General features: G+C 35.6%; 1 protein-coding gene and 1 pseudogene across 2 annotated transcripts in view; both read left to right on the top strand.

The window, feature by feature from the left end:
• Window positions 1–23,393, top strand: part of TAFA2 (TAFA chemokine like family member 2) — a 385,780-nt gene that overhangs the window by 155,294 nt on the left and 207,093 nt on the right. The gene's annotated exons all lie outside the window — the stretch shown is intronic.
• Window positions 22,103–22,220, top strand: LOC120605179 (uncharacterized; annotated as a pseudogene).

Raw genomic sequence — 23,393 nt, 5'->3', positions numbered from 1 at the left:
CCGAGTTACCAAAAAATGAGCAAATTTATTGGCCTAGAGTCTTAGTTGCCAAGTTGTGGAACATCAGTTTGTGGAGAGTGGGATTCAGTTGTGAGAAGTTTTCTGTGTCAGCTTGAGAAGTCTAGACTTCATTCTACAGGTAGGTAGAGACCTGTTCAGGGTTTCACAGGAGAAGAAGTGTTGTTAGGGAAGTGGTGTTTAAGGAACATGACTTTTTCATCTGCCTTCAATGTAGATTTGAGGTGAATGGAATAGAATCACTCAGACAAACACTCTGTTAACACATATACTTTAGTCTCTGTGTTAGAGAATTATGTAAGACCTATTTCAGTATCTGTATCTAACAGTGGCCATTTGTGGACTGTCATCAGTTTACAGATGGGGAATTAGGGTTGGCAGGACTAGAAAAGAAAATCCTGATCATTGAGCCTTTCATTTGTCTGAGCAAATAGGGATCTATGTCCTTTGATAATAATTTTCAAATGACAACAATGAGGTGTGTAGTTTCTGACATCCAGGTACCTTTTATTCTTTTACATATATGTGTGTCTTCAGGTTAATCTATCATTTAACACTTGTTAAGAAAATTCCCAATGACCAATAGATGAATCAGGAAGACATTTTAATGAAACTTGTTTCAAAATAAAGTCCTGAATTGTATTTGGGCACATGAGACTAAGGCAAACCTAAAAATTAGTAAGCTGTGGAAAAGCATGTATACTTGAGAGTATTATAGTACTTCACAAACTTTAAGCATTTTAATCCTAGAATGGAGACAGTGATACAAATTGGAATGATTCATATGGATGTGTGGGATGCTGATAAAGGAAATTACCAAGAGAAGCTCGATTTGTAGTAGAAAGCCAAGATTTAGGTTTGGAAGAGGGCTTTCCAGATATGGTAAAAACACAAATTTAAGGACTAAAAATGATTGGAATATTTAGTGAACAGAGAGGCTTAGTGAAAAGAGTGCAGACTCTAGTGAAAACCTCAGTGCTGCCACTTTCGAGCTGTGTGATCTGGGATGTGAAATACAACTTCCAGGATTCAGCTTCTTCATCTGCATAATAGGAGTGATAATGCTTGTCCTCAGAGTTTTCATTGAGGATTTGACATAGTGTAGGCATTGGGCTTAGCACTCAATGTGTAGGTAATATTATTAATGAAGCAGTAGAGAAAGGTTTATTTATTCAGTGTATTCTTTCAGTGATTATATGAATGTGCTAGACACTGTTCTTGGTTCAGGGGATTTAGCAGTTTATAAAACATGTAAGTTTCCACTCATGGAACTTATGTTCTTGTGAAGGGATGTGTATTGGAAGAAAAGGAAGAATAGTGTAGCTGAAGCAGGAAAAGAAGGTTGGAAGAGGTGGTGAGGAGTGATGGATGAGGTCAGAGAGAAAGCAGTGGTCAGATCATCTAGAACCTTAGTGAAGGCACCATATGGGGCTGTGGTGAAGATATTGGGTTTGACTGAGTGAAATGGGAAACAATTTAGATAATTTGAGGAGAATGGTGACATAATTTGACTTATGTTAAAGTCTTACTATGGCTGCTGTGTAGGAACAGCCTATAGGGAGACAGAGTAGAAGCCTGGAGGCTCTTGCAAGAAGTCTGAGAGATGAAGGGGCTTTTGGGTTGGGTAGCAGTAGAAGCTGTGAGATCGGGTTGAATGTTGTAGATGTTGCCAACATGGAGTTGATGTAATTTGCTGATGGACTGAATGTGAAGTGTGAGAGAAAGAGGGTAATCGAAGAAGGTTTCTTATGAATGGAGTTTCCATTTTGAAATTAGAGAAATGGGTGTAGTAAGCAGGTATGAGAGGAATAATCAAGAGTTCTTCAACACATATTAAATTTTGGATATTTTAGGCTTCTAAATGGTACCATCTAATAGAAGTTGAAATGTGAGCCTGGATTTCAGGACATAGAAAGGACCTAAAAATATAAATTTGAGAGAAATCTTTACTTAGATAATTTTTAAAGCCATATGACTAGATGAGATGAGCTAGGGAGTTAGTGTAGAGCGACAAGAGACCTGAAGATCGAGTCCTGAGCTGTATCCATGCTTAGAGGTCAGAAAAATGTGAAGGAGCCAGCAAAGGAGCCTGAGAAGTGATGTAGGAGAATTGAAAGAAGAGTGTTCTGGAGGCCAAAATGAAGGAAGTGTTTCAAAGAGGAGGACGTGATCAGTAAGTCAACTTTTGTTGAGTAGACGAAGATGAGGAGCCACGGGAAATGACAGGTCTGACAATGTTAAGATTATTAGTGGTCTTGACAGGAGCTGTTTTAGGGGGATTAGCAGGGAATAAAATCCAATTAGAAGAGGTTCAAGAGAGAATGCAACAGGAAATTCAGATGGAGAGTATAGACAATTTTTTTTTTCCAAGAAGTTTTGCTGTAAAAGAGAGTAAAGAAATTAATATCAAAAGTTTTTTTTTAAGAAGGGAGATATAGTGTTTGTTTATGTTAATAAAAGAGGCAATTGGGGGGGATATTGATGTAATTAACTGCAGAGTTCACGTTAAAAGTTGCTATGAATGTTTAGGTAACAGATGATAATATAGGGCTTTAAAAGCTGATGAATGACTTTAGACCATATATTGTAGGCAACATGAAGTTTTTGTAGATATTTGGATAGAGAAATGATATTTATGTGTCTGTAGTAAAATTTATTGAATTGATTTATAAGCATTATCGCTGATAACCCCCCTTAGATATAAAAGATGTAAAAGTCTCTGCATTGTAAACAGCTCATCGTTAGGTAGACTTACAATATACTGTATAATAGGCTAACCCATTTAACTCTCCCAACAATTCCAGAAAGTGGACACATTTTATAGATGAGGAAACTGAGGCACAGAGCTCAAACAACTTTTCCTAGGCAACATCTGTAAGTCATAGAGCCAGTAATTGAGCCCTGACAGTCACGTTCCAGAATACAGCACGAATGCAGCATCATGTTCTATTGCCTCTCCCCATGTGCTGTCTTCTAAACTGTAAATTTCTTTTGGCCCCATTTACAGCTACTGTATGAGGATCTAAAAAATTTAGCTATTTTCTTACCTAAATATTCTGCCTATTTCTATTAATTCTGCAAAGTATATTTCATTTGTTGTAGCTCATATGTATTACGGTGTGCATAATTTACATTTCATGTGCACACAAATTCTGTTTATATATATATATATATATATATATATATATATATATATATATATATATATATATATATATATACACCCCTTGATGTGGATGGTTAGATTCAAATCAAGCAGATTGGAATGTTGTTTTAATAATAGTCAACTTCATAATTGTGTAGTACTTTATTGTTTACTAACAACTGCCACACAAACAATATCATTTATTTCTCGTAACAACCTTGTGTTAGAATAGGTATAAATATTGTTCTTTAAACAAATGAAGAATCAGAGGCTGACGGGAACTGGCACTGTGCTTAGCTCAGAGTAGACACTTACTAAATAGTCAAATAAAAAGAATAAATAAATAAATGGTCCATAGTCATACTCATAGAATTCAGAAGAACAGATCAAGCATAGAAAGCTGAGATTTTCTGACTGCCAATGTAGGGCTTTTTTCATTATACTACAGTTGTCTTGAATTTTTTAGATTCTTATTTTAAATAAAATCTCTTGGCTTCCAAGTATTAGCAATTAAAATATAATCAAAGGTGTGAGATGAAATTCTTAACTTGCTCTATCTTAATTTAGAGCTGTTTTTTGGTTGGAGAGTTGTGGTGATGCTACGGGTAGCAGACATTTCTTTGGGTCAATATTTAATTAATGTCTTAGCAGATTGCTAATAGAGACTGAATTGTAGGGAGTGCTGTTTGGGAGGTGAAATGAATGAAGAAAAGACAATTCTCAATTACCGAAATAATTAAAATATTGAGGGTGATTATTTATACATTTAGGGTATGTTAGTTGTTCTGACTTGGGCACACTCCAGCTTGGATAATTGGTGGTTTTTTTCCCTCTGCATATTCTTCTCTCCATTTATTTTGACAGGCTATGATAGCAATATGCTTTCTGGCATCCTGTTTTGGAGCACTTCTATACGTTTGCTTCAGATGATTAGATCTGCCAGATGCCACTCTTGAACTATGTCTATTCTGGGGGTGGGCAAAGAAGTGTTAGCTTCTCAAATCCATCGTCTAACACAAACTGTGAGTTGGCTCTGGCTTCTCCTCTCTGAGCAGCTGGGCAGTAACACTCTTTCTGGATGAGGAAGGCATTTGCAGTCATGGTGCTGAGGAGCTTGGTAAAGATTTAGAGGGTGGGGAGCACATATTTTCATACTCTTGGTTAGCCAGGAGTGATTTCACACAGCCAAGTAACTGTTGGAATGTTATGGGCATTTGTCAAAGTCAATGGCATGTACAATTGTTAAGGTTTTGCTCTGTGGGGGAAAGTTAACGGGAGGACCCAGCTTTTCAGTATGTTTTAGGCATGAGCCATTTTGCGAAAGAGGAGGAAAACAGTTCATTTTTGTATGAGATACATGTTATTATTGTCCTTCTCCTCTACAAATTGCAAGGCAATCATCCACATTTTGATGAGAGTATACACACAATTTGATTTTAGAGTTCTGTGCTGCTGCACAAAACTGGTGAGCACAGACCCGAGGAGCCTCTTGCAGCTAACTCATCTTGGTGAAGAGCATCAAGATGGAGTGCTACTTTAAATTTGTCATCTAAAGAGCACACCAGTACAGAACACTGTTAACGCATATTCACCTTAAATTTGTTTTCTGCTCAAATACATCTATGTCATGTACTACATAAGAATCAATTGAGCAGCTGAGAATATCCTTATTTTGGAGGAAAAAAAATCGGTTCTATTCACAGATAACCTCTGCATCTACCAATATACTGAGGGGGGATTGTTCCCATTGAAGCAAAGATGAAAGTTGTGTTCTTAACTGTCAAAGTAGAATGCCTACCTTATTAAAAACTTAGCCTCCCACATCCTGCAGCACTCAGCAGAGATTCCCAGCTTGCATAGGCCGCCTCCTGATGAAGCATGTTTGAAACAGTATTTTGGGAAACATTTCAGTTCAAGAGACATACTAACTATTCAATAAATACTGAATAGTCTCTAAACTCTGTTGCTGGGGCCAAATTATATCACCAGAATACAACATGTCTTGGCTAAAACCTTAGTTTTCTGGTAAAATGTATTGTGATGAGTATAATTAAATGTTATGTACTTGGCTTTGGTCAGAGGCCAAGTTAAGAAACTTATTTGAAAAATGTTAAGCAGAATTGCAGTGTACATAGGTGCTTTCAATAAACAGTTGTTGAATTAATGAATAAATTGAAAACATTATGTCTCCGGCTTCTTAAGGTCACCCACAGGAAGCGTCATGTGAAAAAATCCTCCAAGGATTTCTTACCGAGAGAGTTTATCTTTCCATATGGATTCATATACTTCTTTTGATTTCGTTACTTTCTAAATGGTTTCTGATTCATTTTAATTTTTAACTTAGCTGTTTTATGTATTTTAATATTGTAAAATCTTGACTCTAAATCTTGGAGCATTCTAGAATTCATTTAGTCTGTTTCACTATCTGCTGCTTAAAATGCTTCAAATTCTATTGAAGAATAAGGAGGACATATATGATAATGAAAAAGAAAGCAACAAAATAATGTCCCTCAAATGGCTCCTTCAGAAGGAGATCCTTCCATCGACACCTGTGAAGGAGGGTGCTTAGTTTAGAGCACAGGAATGGGCCATGGTAGCACCCTCATATACAACCCCCTGAAGTGTGGACACTATCAGGGTAACCCTACAACCTGGCCATAACCCACTATGTCTATCAGAAGCACCAGTTCATCTACCATGGAAGAATACTAATTGAAAGAATGGTTTCATTGTGGTGATGATTTATAATCTTTGACTTATTTTATGTGATTTAAGCCTTAGGGAAGTTTATTGATTTTAATTTGCTTCAGCAAACATTTATTGAGAGTCTCAATTTAAGTTGGGCAATTTGCAAGAACAGTAGCTTTTCCTCCTGAGCCTTCTGAGTACACTCTGTTGTGGGGCAACTTTTCATGTCTATTCACTTCCTTCCACCAAAGAGACCCTTCATAAAATGTTACATTATTTTATTTACATATTCTGATAATTTACTGTAGGTGGAGGAGCAGCCTGAATAATTGAAGTGCTTTTAGATTAGCTTATTTTGGGTTTAGATATTATTGTATTCTCAGAAGTACAGCTTTCAACAGGTCACCTGTTTAAGAAGGTGCAGACTTTCTTGGACTTAGTGGCTTACAGGGGATGATATTTCCTGTCAGTCTCTAACAAGGCGATTTGCATTTTGAACAAGGCAAAACCCAAATTGCATGTAACATTCAGGCTGTGCAGTAATGGCACCAGACCCAACGGTAAGTACATTTACATGTTTGCTCACTGATGACTTGACTTGAACTATTTATTGCATTGTCCTGGATCTCGATAAATTACTGGCTCAAAACACAGGCAGAGATCTGTAGATATAGCACTCATGCTAACAGAAACCAGTGGTGCTATTGCTCACCCCTTATTGCTTTTTTAAATTCAACTACATGTACAGAGAATGCTGCAAGGAAGCACATTATGCTTTATGAGTTGTGGAGTGTGGTGCACTAAGATTCTTAAAACTGTCCTGCAAGCTTGTTTCCTTTGAATTTTTAAAAGGAAAAGGTATTTTCTCTCCTCATTTATGAAATTAGATGCTTAAAAATTATAGGAAAATTATGGTTTTGATGACTTAGTTTACATTTGGAGGAAGAAATTCAGCTATATAAGATGAGTTTCTTAAAGGAAATAATTTGTATGTTCTGTTTAAAATAATTCCCCAAGATGAGGTTCTTTTGGAGTCCATTTCTTGACCAAGAAATCACTTTGTAGCAAATGATGGTTTTGTGCCAAAGAACATTAGCCTATAACGTAGAAGACGTTGTCTTCTCTTTGGTTTTGCTTTTGGCAAGACCAGTTTATATAATGTCATATTTTTATGTAATTATTCAAAATTCGAATGAATTTAAATATAAAAGAAAGTTGATGTGCTTTTGATTCTTAAACATTTTATAAATCTATTTCAGGGGTTTAAAAATTAAGAAAAAAATTCCTCCTGATCCTAGAAGTCTGAGAGAAACAGCTATGAAGAGGAGGAAGGTGAAAATGACCAATACATGTGTATTGAATTGTTTCACCTAAAAGAGCTTTATTTTTCTAAGGGCCATATTTTATTTCTACTTGAATGAATACTGCATACTCAAAATCTAATTACATTTGTAATTTCATTACTATTAACCAACCACACACACACACACACACACACACACACACACACACACACACACACACTTTTCCGTACTATATAAAAACACCTTTTATTTGATGCAGTTAATCCTGTTAGGAAGGCAGAGTGAGTTTTACCATCAAAGTGGTTAAGTAATTTTTTTTCCATGTCTCACAGCCAGTAAGTGATAAACCCTTTTGTAGAATTTAGATCATTTGAGTCGGGTCCTATCACTCCTTCACTTAGGAAAGACACTGAACATGATACAAAGATGGTGTGTCACAGAGCCACTTTATGTGTGCTATTTATGTAGTAATCACTGAGGAAAGCCATTAGGTAGCATGAGAAAAATGATATCCAAGGGTGACAGGTGTAGGCTGAGTTCGGTGAGGAAGCTGGTGAATACTCTCAGTGGTCCAGTGCTGTGATTACCAATGCATGTTCCATTCAAAATCCAAACACAACCAAGAAACATACAGACTTGTATTTCACATCTAAATATAAATACAGTAATCAGAAAATTATTTTATGTAACATAATTTTTTAATCTGTAAGAGAGGAAGACAATTCTCATTTGGTAGTTCTGAAAATTATAATTTAGTGGAAATAATTGTAACTGCTTTCTTTACCCACAATTCAAAATATGAGCAACAAAGAGAAAAACGTGATTAGAAAGTTAGAGAAATCAGGAAAACTTTCGAAGTGGAAGAAGCTATTGTTTTAAGCATATAGTAACTTATTCGTTCCATTTTTCATGAATTATTATGTTTTCAGTCTAATATGTTAATACCATGACATTGAACAAGGAAGATTTATGACTCACAAATATTACAAACCTGAGCATTTGACTTCTGCTTGAGACTCTGAAAATAACTTTATGGCTGGGTGGTGGGGGAAATAGAGGTGGATAAAAGGTTAGAAACTTTCAGTTATAAGATGAATAAGATCTAAGGATCTAATGTATGATATGGTGACTGACTGTATTTGATAACATTGTATGATTGAAATTTGCTAAGGGAGTAAAATTTAAATGTTTTCACTGAAACAGATGAATACGCGAGGTGATAGTTGTATTAATTCACTGGATGGGGGAAATCCTTTCACAATGTATACATATGTATATTAAATTATCACAGTATACACATTTTATATATCTTACAATTTTATTGGTCAATTATACCTCAATAAAGTTAGGGAAGAAAAGAAGAAAGGATGTGAAATATCTCATAACTTTCATATTGACTATATGCTGAAATGGCAAAAATTTGGATGTATTAGGTTAAAGATATGATTAAAATAAAAAATCTCACAATACTTACACAGAATAGACATATCAGTTTAATGAATTTCATAATACTAGTGCAAAATTGATGAATATTGTTTTCCTCCCCTCAAGAATTCAGGCTTAGAAGACTGCTGCTTAACACTTTGTCTCTTATGGTTCCCGGGACTTAAAGTATACACAGGAAAAAATAAACTTCTTGTAAAGATTATTTGCAAAATATTTCTGTTCCTTTATTCACTCATATTTAGAACATATTATACAAGTCACAGTAAGAACAACATCCCCTTCCCCGCCCCCCGATCTTGAGGCATACTTCCCTAAGCTCTCAATGCAGGAACTAGTCTGTTTGATTGGATTTCTCGAGTGTCAGACAGCATTGTCCATCAACAGGAATGAAAGGTGGCTTCTGGAGAGTAAATTGCATGATCAGCCCAAGTTCACATTCAAAGCAACTTTCACCTTCTCCCTCTCTCTGAATTAAATTCTAAGACAGTGTTTAAAACATCAGTTCCTTTCACTTTTTTCAAGTTCAGTCAAGGAGAGTCTGGCTTAAAATACAAAATAGGATCTTTATTCCTACCCCAGTACATGCAGACTGAAGCTTTGTGTTCTAACTTGCTCACTGACCACTATCACAGTTCCAATAAGGCTTAGTAGATATAACTTTCATTCTGTCAGAAAGTAAGCATCGTGACTTAATGAGGGCAAGTTATATAACCACTGAAACATTTCCAAGTTGTCAGTTTCCGTTCCCATTGTTAAACTATACACACAGTTATGTATATGTGTAAATTTATGCACATCAGTTAAATTACTACCTTGATAATTTAAAACCTAAATAATATTCCAAGTGTAAAAAAAATAACTGAAAATGCATATTAGAATAATAAAAGTCTATAAAGAGTCCTCATGGCTATTTCTTTTGTGGTCTCTGATCTGAATGGGTCTAAAAACTGCAAATAAGCTTTAAAAATACTAGATGAAAATAAAAGGCAACTAACTCAGCCATTACAGCTTTCTTTTCTCATGCTTGCCAGTGTCTTCCCTTAGCTGCCACAAACTAATCAAACCCACCTTTTGTACCTTGTTCCTTATGGCAGAGTGGAAAGAGCTGCATGAGTCATAGAAATGAGTTCTATTACAATTCCTGTAGCCTACTAGTCTGTTTCCCTAACAAGAGTAAAAGCTCCATGAGGGCAGGGACTAAGTTCTCTTGTTTATTATTGGGCCTTCAGCATCTATCATAATCTAAATGGGTTTGTTCCACAACATTTGAGTACCTTCTTTGGGCCAGACACTGTTCTAGATGCTCGTGACAGCACAGTGAAAGAAATGGACAAAATCCTTGCTTTTATGGTGTTTATACTCTTGTGGGAAGATCTATGTGATTAAGTGCTTTGAAGGATAATATAGCAAAGTGTGTGAAGCACAGTGCTACAAAGAATGTCAGGGAAGCCCTTTCTGCTAAATTGACACTTGAGCAAAGCCAGGAATAAGCCATGTGGATATAGGGGGATAGAAAGTTCAGGGCAGAGTAAATAGCAAGAGACTCTGGATGCTCGATGTTCTCATAGAATAGTAATAAAAATAAACATGAAAATGAATATGCCTGAGATCAGAGAGGTGTATTAGTATTAGGACTTGAGGCTATTAGGTTTATCTGTTTAATAGAGGCTTTTAAACTTGTTTTCAGCCTCTGAGCAGGATATTGTCCTGACTTCCCTGATTCTTAAAGTGCAGGGGCTTCGGGCTGATTTCCTGGAGTGCCGATTCATAATCATAGGGACCTAGGACCTAGAATTTCATTCCGCCCCAGTTTTTATTACTTGGTGATAATAGCACAGTTTCTTAGGCTGAGGGCCAGTGGTAATCTGTATAGGACCTTTTGTTTGATATCTGCCCCAAGAGTGTCATTTTGGATCACACAGGGTATAAGTGGGAGAGTGGATTTATGGGAGAGAGAGCTTATTGTAAAGGAAAAGAAAATGTACCATATTACAGCATTTTCCATAGAAAATGTACCATATTACAGCATTATCTAACTTTTTAGCTTTCCAGTAGTCTATTCCATGGCCAAGCCTTTGTAAACTATGGCATATTTTCTCTCTTACTTCACTGAAATTACTATGCTCCAACTGTTGAACTTTTGCTTTCTAAGATAAGCCTTTCTTTCTTCCTACCTTCCTTCCTCTGTTTTTGAAAACACAATTTGAATAGAGTATTTATCCACAGGGTGGGGAGGAGAGCTAAAGAAACGTACCTTGGACAGAAAGAAAAAGTACCTTTGTTTCTCATCCGGTTGCTGGTAGGAATTTAGTTATTCTGGAAAGCAAGCTGGTAGCACTTAGTGAAATTACGTTAGCCTGCGCTCGCTCCATGGCTACTCACCCAGGCCTAGGTAAACACTATAGAAAATTCTAACAAAGATAAAGGACTGTGTTGAGGATTATCTTTCTCTTTTATGTACCTATTATGGTGGTGTTGGGAGTGGAACTTGAGGGTTGGAGGCCACAGAGATACCTGTAACTAGGGAGCTGAGGAAGTAAAATGTGAAGGATATATGCTTAACAAGGGCACTTCCAGACAACAAACTAGATATAAATAGAGCAACAGGAATAGATATTAAGAACCTGGATAGATATTAAGAAATTAAGAAAAAAATAATAAAGAGATGCATACTCTACACCACTTTTGTAAATTAAGCACATTCATAAAACTTACTATTTTATAAGGATATGGCATATTTAAGAACATATAGCTAACAGTTTAGGGAAGGGAGACAAGGGGGCAAGGGACAATTAGGAATAAATTGGAAATTAAACTAAAATGAGAAAGGCTTTACAACGATGATAGTGTACTGTGAACTGAGGAATGTGATTAACTCACTTCCTTTCACCTAAGGTTCAAAAGACAAAGGAAAGTCATGTTCTATTATTTGGAAATTAAAGAATCTTTTCTGATTCTCCTACACTGTATTGTGATTCCAAGGGCAGATTCCTATGGGGGAAAGAGTATCTGAAAGTAATTCTAAACAAATCATTAGCATGAAATACCCTTTAAGGATAACTTATATAAAAGAACATAAATCATTTTCTAAATAAGCATTAACAGTCATGCTCCTAGTCGGTGTGGCATTTAAAGTACTCTTTTCTAGAACACAGTGTTGGTAAGACCTGCCTATGGGATATGGGGTGGAGGATGAACATAGAGGGCTGTTAATTTTCCCTTTTTATTTCTTTATTTCCATGATACTTCCTTTGTGAGACCTCTTCCAGTCTAATCCCCGATGTCTGCATCCTTTACTAATTGACATGCTTCTAAGTGCCTTTACTGTAGTGATGGAGCTGCCCAGGTGGGGGCAATGCTGTGCACTTACTTTGTCACAGTCGTGCTTTTTTTCTCTTTGAGGTTGGTTTTCCTTTTGTTTTTTCTTTCTTTCCCCTGATTTTTTTTCCTGTTATTTCCTAGCTTTCTCCTTATGAGCCATCCTTCCCTTTCCAACTCTGACGACACTTAATCCAGTTCAGGGCATTTTATGAGCAGTACTTTAGTGATTTGCTGGAATGTGTATTAGCACACTCCTTTCACATTATTCCTGTGCCCTAGCTATATAGGTTTACTTGGATTTTAGCATTTTTAGAGTGGGAAGGGTGAACTTATGCTGCTAGCTTTAAGTTCTGAAATGATACAGTAGCTGAATCACCATTTCATTAAATTTTCTCTATTTGACTTTGTTCCTTTTTTTCTTTCTCTCTTTTTTTTTTGTTACTAAAGTGATAAAAATCTAAAACCCATGACCTTTGAGATGTACTTCAGTGGCTTAATTTTAAGGCCTTCATTGATGATCTCCTTTTCTTGTTTATTCACTATAGCCATGATTATCTTTATCATAACACTAATTCTACTTAGTTATAGGCTCCTCAAATGATAATTAGTATTTATCTAATTATGTGGTAAGTGCTAGTGCCAGGGTAATTAAACAATGTACAATTACAAAGTGACTGTGGTATTTGGGGGTTTTGACTAGAATTCGTTTTAATGATAATACATTTGATACTGAAAGAGCATACCTTCAAGTTATTTGTAGGAAAATGGCAAATGTCATTTAGTTTCACGTTATATCCTGTTATAGTTTAGCACTGAAGAAGCAAAGTGTATTCTCTTGTGAAAATGAATTTCATAAACTTTGCTGGTTGCTGGAGAAACTAGGTTCTTGGTTTTTCTGATTGGGAGGCACTTGCAAGTGTTCAGTGAGGAAATATTATCTTCACGTGTGCCTAGTTTGAAAAGCAATGCAAATATAGGTGAGAATAGGCAAGATTCAACAAGCATAGCTACTGATCACTTGGGATGTCAGTTCTCAAAGTTTCTTGAAGTATGGTGCATGGACTACTGGCATCACAGTCACTAGGGGGACTTTGAGCTTTGCAGGGGTTTCTTGTTATATGTCAATTTCTGGGCTCTAACACCTCCCTCTCTCCAAAGTTCTAATTCAGTAGGTCTAGGCTGAGGTCCCCAAATCTGAATTTTTCCCATATGGACTTATATGCTCTCCAGGTGAATCCAAGGCATCACTTTGAGAGACACCAAGCACCATGGGACATTCGGATCTAAAGTGTGTATGTTTGGATGCCCATGGGGTGTTTCTTCATCTGCCCCAGCACTTCTGTCTGACATAGGTGTGTGCCAATCCTCTGTTTTTTTCTCATGTGGTCTCCTTCCTCTTTTCTTTTCAATTTCAAAATACATTTTCATTTTGGAAATTATTAAGTCCTCCAATTAGAATATTCATCACAAAATATTGTGACATTAATAGGTGTATATCTTGGAATGTGAGGTGTGACATATATGATAAATGTAGATAAAGATACTGGATTCACCAAATACATTTTGGAAGGCATTTATAGAGGCTGTTAGGTATTTTGGAGATCTTCATTAAATTCTGCTTTGAAAGTAAGGGTTAATATATTTGGGCAATTACTCAGGTGAGTGAAGTGTTTTATACACATTATCCCTTTTAATCCAACAGTATACCCTGTAGAGAAGTAATATTATACTAATTTTCACATGGGAAAATGTGGCACAGAGAAGCTAAGTAACTTACTCAAAGTCACACAACTCACATATTTATTGCTAAGCAAAATCTGGGTAATTCTGCTGTTGCAGAGGAAGAATAAATTTTCCTCTATGTTTTTAGGATGTTGGCTGAGACACCCCCATAATAAAAGGTGGGTTAACAGAGGAAAACAAATAAACATTTAATAACATGTATACCTCCTGTATATATGGGAAATGCCCAGAAAAACCAAGTGACTCCCCAAAATGGCCCAAGCCACCACCTTAAATATTCTCTCTAGCTAAAGACAAAAGAAGATGTTGGAGTGAGAGGGCTTTGCTGTTACGAGAGGTTACCAGGCAAAGCACAATAATCAAGGGTATGGTTGTTGTGCAGATTTAAGTCCATGCCTTCTCCATTGATAAGAATTTCTAGAAATTTAGTCATCCTTCTGTTACTACTACAGAGAGAGAGACACCCTTACAATTGGAGATTTCCCTTATAAATGTAACTTCTACTTAGTTTTCAGAGCTTTTCCTGTGTCTGTTGTTTGTTAAAAATAATCAGTCTAAAATAATCCTTAGGCCAAAGAGAAGGATTCTGGGGGTAAATTCTCCCTTTTGCTGCTTCTGAGCACCTTTATCATGGTCAAAGTTGTAGGAATGTTTTCATGATTCTTATAAAAAGACTTCCTAGTCTAAAAGAAGGCAAATCCTTACTCTCCTGAAATCTGTGTTATGATTTCCTTCCTTTCCTCTTTACATCCTCCTTCCTCCCCCCTCCCCTCAATCAAAAGATGTCTGAGAACTTATCAGAAGAAAGAGGAGACCGTTATGTTTGCATTATGAGTCTGGCTGAAAGAAAGACAGATGTTCACAAAAGTGGCTATTTTGCATTGATTTATTTTATGGTGAGAGAGCCGAAGTGAAAGAATGGCCGCATATTCTAGGAAACGACAAAGGCCTATAGAATTAAATGAATGCAACCAAGAGAAAGCTAAGCTTTTAAAAAGAGTGAAATTTTCTACCAACAGTAAGACATACAAATGCAATTTTATTCTTAGAGGCCAGGTACAGGGTTACTGAATGAGTTTTTACGAAAGAAGAGGTTTTAGTCAGAGGGTCTGCTGACAGCAGCACATCCATTCTTTCGAGCTTAGCAATGGAAGCCACTGAGTTCAGTGCACACTTGGTGAACAGCGCTGAATATGAAAGTCAAACAATAAGGCATTTTGTTTCATAATTTGTGAGAGCTCTTTATAATATTTCTAGCATGGATGTGAAAAGCATGGACCACCTTTCAGAGAAGGAGATAATTAATATTAAAATTGCTTATTTAATGTTACACTTGGAACCATTTTAAAATTTGGAGACAAAATATTTTATCCAAAATTCTTGCTAAGAAAAGCATTGAAATACTGATCTCATCAACCATTTAATTTTCTGCTTAGGCAGAAAAGTTTACTCGAATCTTTCATTTTGGTATAAAGTATATGTAGTTTATAATCCAAATTCATATGGAAAGTTGCAAAATATTTTATGCTTAGAAAGAATGATTTTAAATTTTCCATTTTTTTTTTAATAATTGGATCATAATATACATTACTGATCAGCATGAGAGAGAAGAAAAGTTTTCCTCTTTTTTCTTTTTAGTTCTTCTGGCTGGTCTAATCAAATTGACACGAGACAGATTAACAGAGGAAAGCAAGCACACTTAATTACATATGTACATACAAGGGTTCCATAAGAATAGGGGACCCAAGGACTGATTGGGCAGTTGAGGCTCATATGCCATTCTGGACTCAGGAGAAGGAGGCAGGAGTCTAGGACTTGAAAAGGAAAGTAGGGAATTCACAGGTAGATGAGAAAGAGCAAACATTGGTAAACAAATTCTTGCTGGGCCACCCAGAAACAATGGGACACAGAGGGGAGTCTAACAGACTTCCTAGGTTCCTCTTTGTCTGCCACACCTAGTTCATATTATGCTAAGGTGATAGATAACTCTCTTCTAAGAACAGGGTTTTTTTTTTAATTTTAATTTTAATTTTTATTTTATTATTAGTTTCAAATATACAGTACATTGGTTAGACGTTTATATAGTTTACGGAACCATTCCCCTGATTACTCTTTCTCTCCTCTGGCTCTACTTCTAGCCATTACATTAATGCCAACTGCATTCTCTACGCTGTGCTCCCCATCCCCATGACCATCTCTCACTCACTAATTCATACTTCTTTAAACCTTCACTGCTTTCTCCAGCCTCCCCAACCCTCTGGCGGGCACCAAGTTGTAGGAGCAGGTTTTTATGTCTCACTTCCTTTGGGTTGGTAAGGGGGAGGTAAAATGTTTTTCTTTAGTTTGTTGGGCTTTAATTGTCTTCACCTTGAAATAATCTGCATGCCAGGGTGGCACATTCTGGGGAGACTCATTCTGAACCTATAACAGCTTTAAATTAACCAGCTTAAAATAATCAGTATCCCCCAAAAGGTGTATTTTGGGGTGGTAGACTTTGCTCCCTCTCACCAGATTCAAAGTAAAAAGTTGATTTAGATGATTTGTGTGTGAGTCTTTGTATTTGCTAGGAGGATCCACTTTAAAATTATTTTTATGATTTTTATTTTCGAAGTAATATATGTTAAAAGATAAACTGAGGCATATTAAAAATTTTGGGTTTAATTGAACAAAACAGTTCCAATATGGCAGTGCCAAAGTAGAAGTGATTAAGAGCCATCTACCTATAGGACCCAGGGAAATGACTTACAGAGTGCAGATGTGGGAGCAAAGAATGGAAATTATTTGATTGGCTGCAGCTTAATGCCTAGTTGGCTGTTTATGATCGGCTGTCCTTTGGTTTCAAATTCATAACCTTGAGATATTTACAGGCTCAGATTTTGGTTTGCCTACCTAGCCTGCCATAGCATTAGAGCCACCTCAGTCTAAAGGCCTCCTAATTTAATTAATTTAATAATAACAACTCAGGTTGTTGGAGAGAAGCATATTGCCTTTTGATTGTATAACTAGCGAGTCTAATAGTGGCTCAATGAAGAAGCTGAAAAGGCAAATCACATCATCTTTGACTTTCATCTATGAGATTCTTCCAAGGCAGTGAAGAGGAAAAGTGATTTTAAAGCTTTCTCTTTTGATTCCTCCTTGATGCTTCAGGGTAAGACTACCAATATCTAGAATTGAACCTACTTCTGCATTAGAAGCTGTGCAGATAATTTAGAAATCTGTTGGTTCATCTGGCTTCGGCCTGGGCGTTTGCATTTATAACAACTACTAAATCCTCCCCAAATGATTGGCTGTCTAGATGTTTACACATAACTTTATCTTAAGCATGTACTGTCAATTGGTAGTACATGCCCGCTCAACTGTTACATAGATGAACTGGCGATAACTGAGGCTTTTTACCAGGCAGTCAATTTGTAGAAGTTAAAAAAAAAATCTTTCCTCCATTTATGTAGCATATAATTTTTTTTTTGTTTTTTCACTAAAGGAAACTGTATTGATTAATAATTTAAATGCTAGTATCCCTGCAAGTCTTTAATCACATGTACTGTTGAGACTGGATTACATTCTGCTGTGAGCATTGTGCAAAAGTACGATTCACACTGTTGCTACTGTAACAGTAGCAACAGTGTGAATCGTACTTTCAATTTGTCTTCCCATCTGACAGCACATCTAATTATACTTTATAAAATCAGTTTTAAATGATACTTAAAACCTTCCATTGAAAGATATCTACAGAAAAGTGAATATTAAATACTTAAAAGTTATATTATCAAATCATCTTAATTCAACCACTCCTTTTGTTGCATTTGGAGTATAATATACATACTGTTCTTAGTGAGCTAATATGCAACAGAACCAGAGTGGCTAGCAACTACTGATTAGAATGGTAGTGAGAGATGAGCGATGACCTTTTCTTGCTTTGAAGGTATTCAGTAACTTAATTTACATATCTGAGTATTTGAAAACCTTTTCCACTACTAAAATTCTTTTAAAAATTTTCTTAGACTTACACATTTGCCAAGAGTAGTGAATAGGACAGGAACATATTTTATTAATTACATGAAGATTGAAAGGTTCAGTCACATATCTCTTAATGACAGTAAGTTGCAGTTCTTTTTTTCTCCCTTTGTCTTGCTTAGTCTTTTTCTGTTTCTGCCTTAATTTTTAATATTGTTAACATAATAGCTGGTCTACTTACTAGAGCATCATTATCTTTACATAACCTTTACACATTCTTGTTCTTTTCTTCCTTTTTAATTTGGAGAGTTTTAATAAGAATTTTTATTGTATTAATGAAATTCTTTTTCCAGACATCTAATGATTTTGATTAGTATTAGAAATCATCCTCTAGTTTAAAGCATTGGTTCTCAAACTTGGCTGTACATTTGGAACTTAAGAAATAACTAATAGCTAGCTCCTACTCCTCAGATTATAATTTAATTAGTCCAGGGAGCAACTGGGGTCTAGGGATTTCTAAGCTCCCCAGATAGGTCTGATGTGCAGCAGAGTCTGAAAATTGCTGCTCTCAAGGGCTAATCAGGTTTCCTTTAAGGAGCTTTATGTTAACACAGTGGTTTCTACCTTGTCTGCACATGGAATTGCCTGGGAGCTTCCCAAAATAATGATGCCTATGCCCCACTCCCAGAGGTTGTGATTTAATTGCTTCAGATTTAATATTTTAAAAAATTTCCATGTGATTCTAATAGAAAGAAAGGTTTGAGAATACTGTTAACCTGTAATTTGAAAAATAATATAAAAAATATTTTCTAAGGAAATATGAACTTATTCGCAATAAGTAGACATCTTAGGAGGCTATGTACTTGATTAAAATAAGGTACAAAATATTCTTTGTCCTAGACTGTTAATGTTATAAAAGTGAGAGGGTTAGAGAGACTTAGAATTCTTACAGCACCGCTGTAGTGCACTTTTAATTTGCATCCATATGTATGCTCCAATGACCTTTACTAACAGTATCTATAATCTATCATTGACAGATGTATAAAAACATGCATTTTTAAAATGGGTGTTATATGATCTAAAGGGAAAAACAAACTGTTCTTTTATATAGTTCACATGAATATTTTTTATCTGGGGTGGCAGTACAATAAATATTCTATTTTCTGGTACTAGTATTTGGGGTATTGAGGTATGCAGGGAAATCATTTCTAAAGTACGAGTTAATTCGATTCGGGTCACTAGATTTTTGTGTAAGATAGATCCTCTACTTCCTAATCATGGAACTCTCTGTAACTCAGTTGATCCAGTTTAATAATTGCCTCTGTTAAACAAAATCCAAATGAATAACTTTAAAGATCAAATTTGCTTTATTTAACAATTCATACATTGAGTAGCATCCTATTTAGTGAATAGAAAAGAGCGCTGAGGAACTGTACAAAATGGATGGCTTTCATAGGCAGAAAGGGGCAGGGACAAGAAAAGAACTGATGACCTCATTTTTGGGGAGTAGGGATGGAAGGGGGTCTATTGGATGGATTACCTTATTAGTGCGGGCCAGGTAAGTACAGAGTGATTTAAGATTACATTTCTGCAGAGGCTGAAACTGCAGTTAGATTAGGTATCAAGTCTTGGTTTGGTGACTTGGGCTGTTGTCTCTCTATTTTTTAACACCTCCTACTTTCCCTCAGGTATTTCTTGTATGCTTCTTCCTTTTGGCAGCTCATCTTATGCTGTCCAGCTGCTCCTCTAGATTATTTACTGCTGCCAGTAATCTCTGTTTCCAATGACCAGTTTGTTCTTAGGTAAAAGTCATTTGAGTTTTTAAAAAAGTCATTCTACTTGTTCTTCTATTGCACATTTTTCATCCTGTTGTTCTTTTTTTAACTGCTCAGCCCTTTTCTCATATCTAGCTTCCATAAGTTATCCAGACCTAACACCCTTATTCCGTGCCCTGCAGGCAGGGTTGAGCCAAGAAAACAGAATCCAGTCTGTGAATTCCAAGTGTGAATGCTTTAATACAGGGACTTAGGACTCATACAACTTTGGAAGGGCTGGGATAGTGAAATTATCACCACTTTGATGTATCTCCTAATGAAACTAATTTGAAGTCCTCCTTTCTCCTCAATTTTTCATACACAAGGGCTGATGCCCTAGCCCAGACCTTCTATTGAATATAACTTCTATTTATTAATTTCTCTCACCATGAGAGCAATAACAAAACTGAGTAGATTCAAGGATATTGTATTATTTACAACTTTCTCTTTGTCTGATTCTTATCCGTCATTCAAGACCCAAATAACTTTCCCATTTTTTTTTCCAGGAAATTTTCTCTGATCACCCTTTCCCACGTGATTTTTGAATGAGGATTTTTATATCTACTGTCTTTATGATTTTGATTTCCACTCTATATTTTGTCCTACTTGTCATATCCTCCCATTTTTTCCTATTTATTCTTTTAAATTTGTAACGACATGTTTTACTGTATCCAGAGGCTTTTTTCAATCTTCACTTATCTAGAACTAATGGGTCACTAGATATTGTGGGTTACCCTCTTGTTTTTGAAATTCCTAGAGTCAATGCAGATATGTCAGAAGAAGTATTCTTTAGTCTGCTATTTTTTAAAACCTATATAGAATAAATCACTGAAGACAATTTTTTTTTCATCCTAAAATGCTCTGAATTTTCACTTCCCATCCCCAGTGCCATCATTTTATTCTGGATGTTCATGATGATTTTTGCAAGAGTTCGCTACCTGGTGACTCTTGTTTCTGTAACCACTTCTCAGTGACTCCTCTCTCATGGTCTGTGGTAGGCATCTAGCGCACGTTTGTTAGCTAATGAATTATCTAAAAATAGTGCTTCCGTTATATCATTTTCTTGCAGAAGAGCTTACTTTTTGTTATTGCCAAACTCCTTGATTTTGTAAAGTTCTTCAGAACCTGGGTCTGATTTGCCATTTAATTCTTAAGACCATAACTTCTGAAGAAAAAATTCTTTTGGCTAAATGGGTTTATTTCTTATATCCCAAATGTGTTAACCCTCCTTTGTTTATTTAAATTTTGTCTATCTTTTTCAGCCAGTTTTGTTCTTATCACATTTAACAAATTATAGCTTCTGACTTTATATTTTTTGTGGCCATTATTTCTAACAAATTCAATATTTGGGGGACAAAAAATATTCAGATATAAATTTTATTAAGAAAATTGATGGAGTCTTCCATCAATTTGTAGTTGCTAATAAGTTTTATCATATGTAGTTTTAGCCATTGTCAGTTCAGTTCTGTTTTGATATTTACTAGTAATCTCCATTATCAACTAGATAATCAATTGATTATTTAGTGTCAAGAATAAAAAGCAAGGAAATATGTATATATAAAGAACAAAGACACAGGAATTTGGTATACCACTGGGTTAAAATAGCAGAATAAAAATAGTCTCAGAGTTGAAATGATAGTCATAACTTCTGTTTTGACTCTCTGCTTCTAGCTTGGCTGTAAAGGTCTTTAACAGTCTGACTGTATGTTCCTTTCCAATCCTATCTCTGACTGTATATCTTTATTTGCCCTTTGCTTTAGCCATATTGGATTTCTTGACATCCTTTGAATATATCATAGCCTTATTTTTTCATGCATCTGTGCCTTTGTTCTCACAATTTTCTTTGTATGAAATACCCCTTTGTCTCCTTTGCTTTGCGAATTGTACTCTTCTACTAGGCCAAGTTCAAATATGTGTTGAGTTCTCTGATCCTTTAAGCTTAGTGAATATCTTTTTCCTTTGTGCTGTTATATCATCATTTTTGTACCTTTTAAAAAATATTTACAACATTATGTTATACATGTTTTCTTTGTTAGATCGTGAGTTCATCAGGTGTATGTCCTGATTTATTTTTCACTCAGTACCTAGTAGATCTTTCACTAGAGGTGCTTACAGATACATGCCTCTTATGCATTACACTCTTACACAATGCATAAAATAAAATATGGGCAAGTAGACCATGTCCTATAGTTTTAAAGTAGTCTAATAGCCAGAAGCCAGGTTGAGATTCTTCTCTTTAGTTACTGAATATGTTTCCGGATAACCTGTGTTAAATAGCTGTTTTTCATATCCTTTGTATGGTCTCACTAATGAGTAATAGACTCTAAAGTTAGGAAGAAAAAGATTTAAAATAAATTTTTAAAAGGAATTTAAAAAAAACCTTAAAATTGGTTTGTATATGAATATATCTTTTTTCCTTAATAATAATAATGTTCAATCATAAAGCATTTGTTGATTACTTATGGTAGCATTATTACACTAGAGTCACCATTGTCATAAGGATGTTTCTTGACTTAAAGAGCTTTAATTTATTTAGAAGGAAAAGGGAAAAAGAAATAATACTTGTTTAGTGTTTCTCATATGATAGCCACTTTTTTTTTGTATTTCACATACACAGTTCTTGTTAATATTCACAACCAGATTATTTCATTGATAAAAAAAATATGGCTGCTACGACCATGCCTCCCTGAATGTGCCCGATCTCGTCTGATCTTGGAAGCTAAGCAGGGTTGGACCTGGTTAGTACTTGGATGGGAGACCACCTAGGAATGCCAGGTGCTGTAAGCAAAAAAAAAAAAAATATGGCTCAAAGCGGTTAATGAATTCAGTCAAGGTTACCTAGCTTGTGAGGGGCAGAGAAAGAATTTGAAATCATGTTTCTAAAGTCAACACTCTGGTTTCAAATATTATCTGTAATAAATGAAAAACTTCATAGAGATCTGAATTCTAGGGCCAATTCCTTATTTTTCTCTATCAATTTCTTAATATAGTTAGTTGAAATAATTATGTTTATACCAACTAAACTACACAGTATTGTTTAAATGATTGACTAAGATAATATGTGAAAAATGATTCACGCAGTGGCTGGAACAGAGTAAACTCTCAAAAACTGGAAGCTATTTTGATTATTATCATGATTTAATCATAGTACCTCTGAAAAAGTAAATAAGCAAAGAAGACCTATATGTAGCCAAACACAACAAGTTCAAAATGCCGAATGTGGGGCTTGAAGCAGTGATGCTGAGATTGAGGCTCATGTTGTGTGTCTCATATTTTTGTATAGTGGCTTAAAATGAGCAAGCAGCTTTAATGTGCATTATTAAGGCAGGTGAAAATGTAGCTGAAGCACAAGCTCATTATACTACAGTGTATTCTGCAGTGTAGAGTAATAGGGGAGCTCAAAGAAAGTGGTACTCGGCTTAGAGAATGGTTGAGTTAGAGAAGATTAAGAATACTGACAGAGTTGTAATGGAAGTGATGATACAGGGGTTATAGAAAATACGCTGTATAGGTAAACTAGCATGATGAAAGGCCCAGAAATGGGAATAAACAAATTGTATATGGAAGAAGAAACTGAGGTCAGTCAAGCAGAAATAAAGTTTTTTTAAATTTCATTTTTTAAGTATTTAGCCATCTCTATTGCCACCTAGAAGAACAGCTAATGTGGGAAGGAGATAGGGGACATGTTTTTATAAAATGTTTTAAATGATAATGTGTGCCGATTTCCATTAAGTGAGGAATATCCGTTGAACCCACAAGGCGATCTTATTAAACAATGGTGGACCAACATGACATTATCAGGTCAGGACCTAGAGTGCAGAAATGTGGAACTGCAGACCTGTTTATGGATTCATATATAATATATGGGTCCATATATTATATGGACTGTTGTCTTCTTTATTAGGGAATGGATGATAGCACTGAACAGATCATCTCCCCATTCATATACCACTACTCAGA

This window comes from Pteropus medius, unplaced genomic scaffold (genome assembly GCF_902729225.1).
Source record: "Pteropus medius unplaced genomic scaffold, Ma_sr-lr_union100, whole genome shotgun sequence".
Lineage (NCBI taxonomy): Eukaryota > Metazoa > Chordata > Mammalia > Chiroptera > Pteropodidae > Pteropus > Pteropus medius.
The sequence above is the reverse complement of the archived record's forward strand: the minus strand, read 5'-3'. Positions and strand labels throughout refer to the sequence as shown.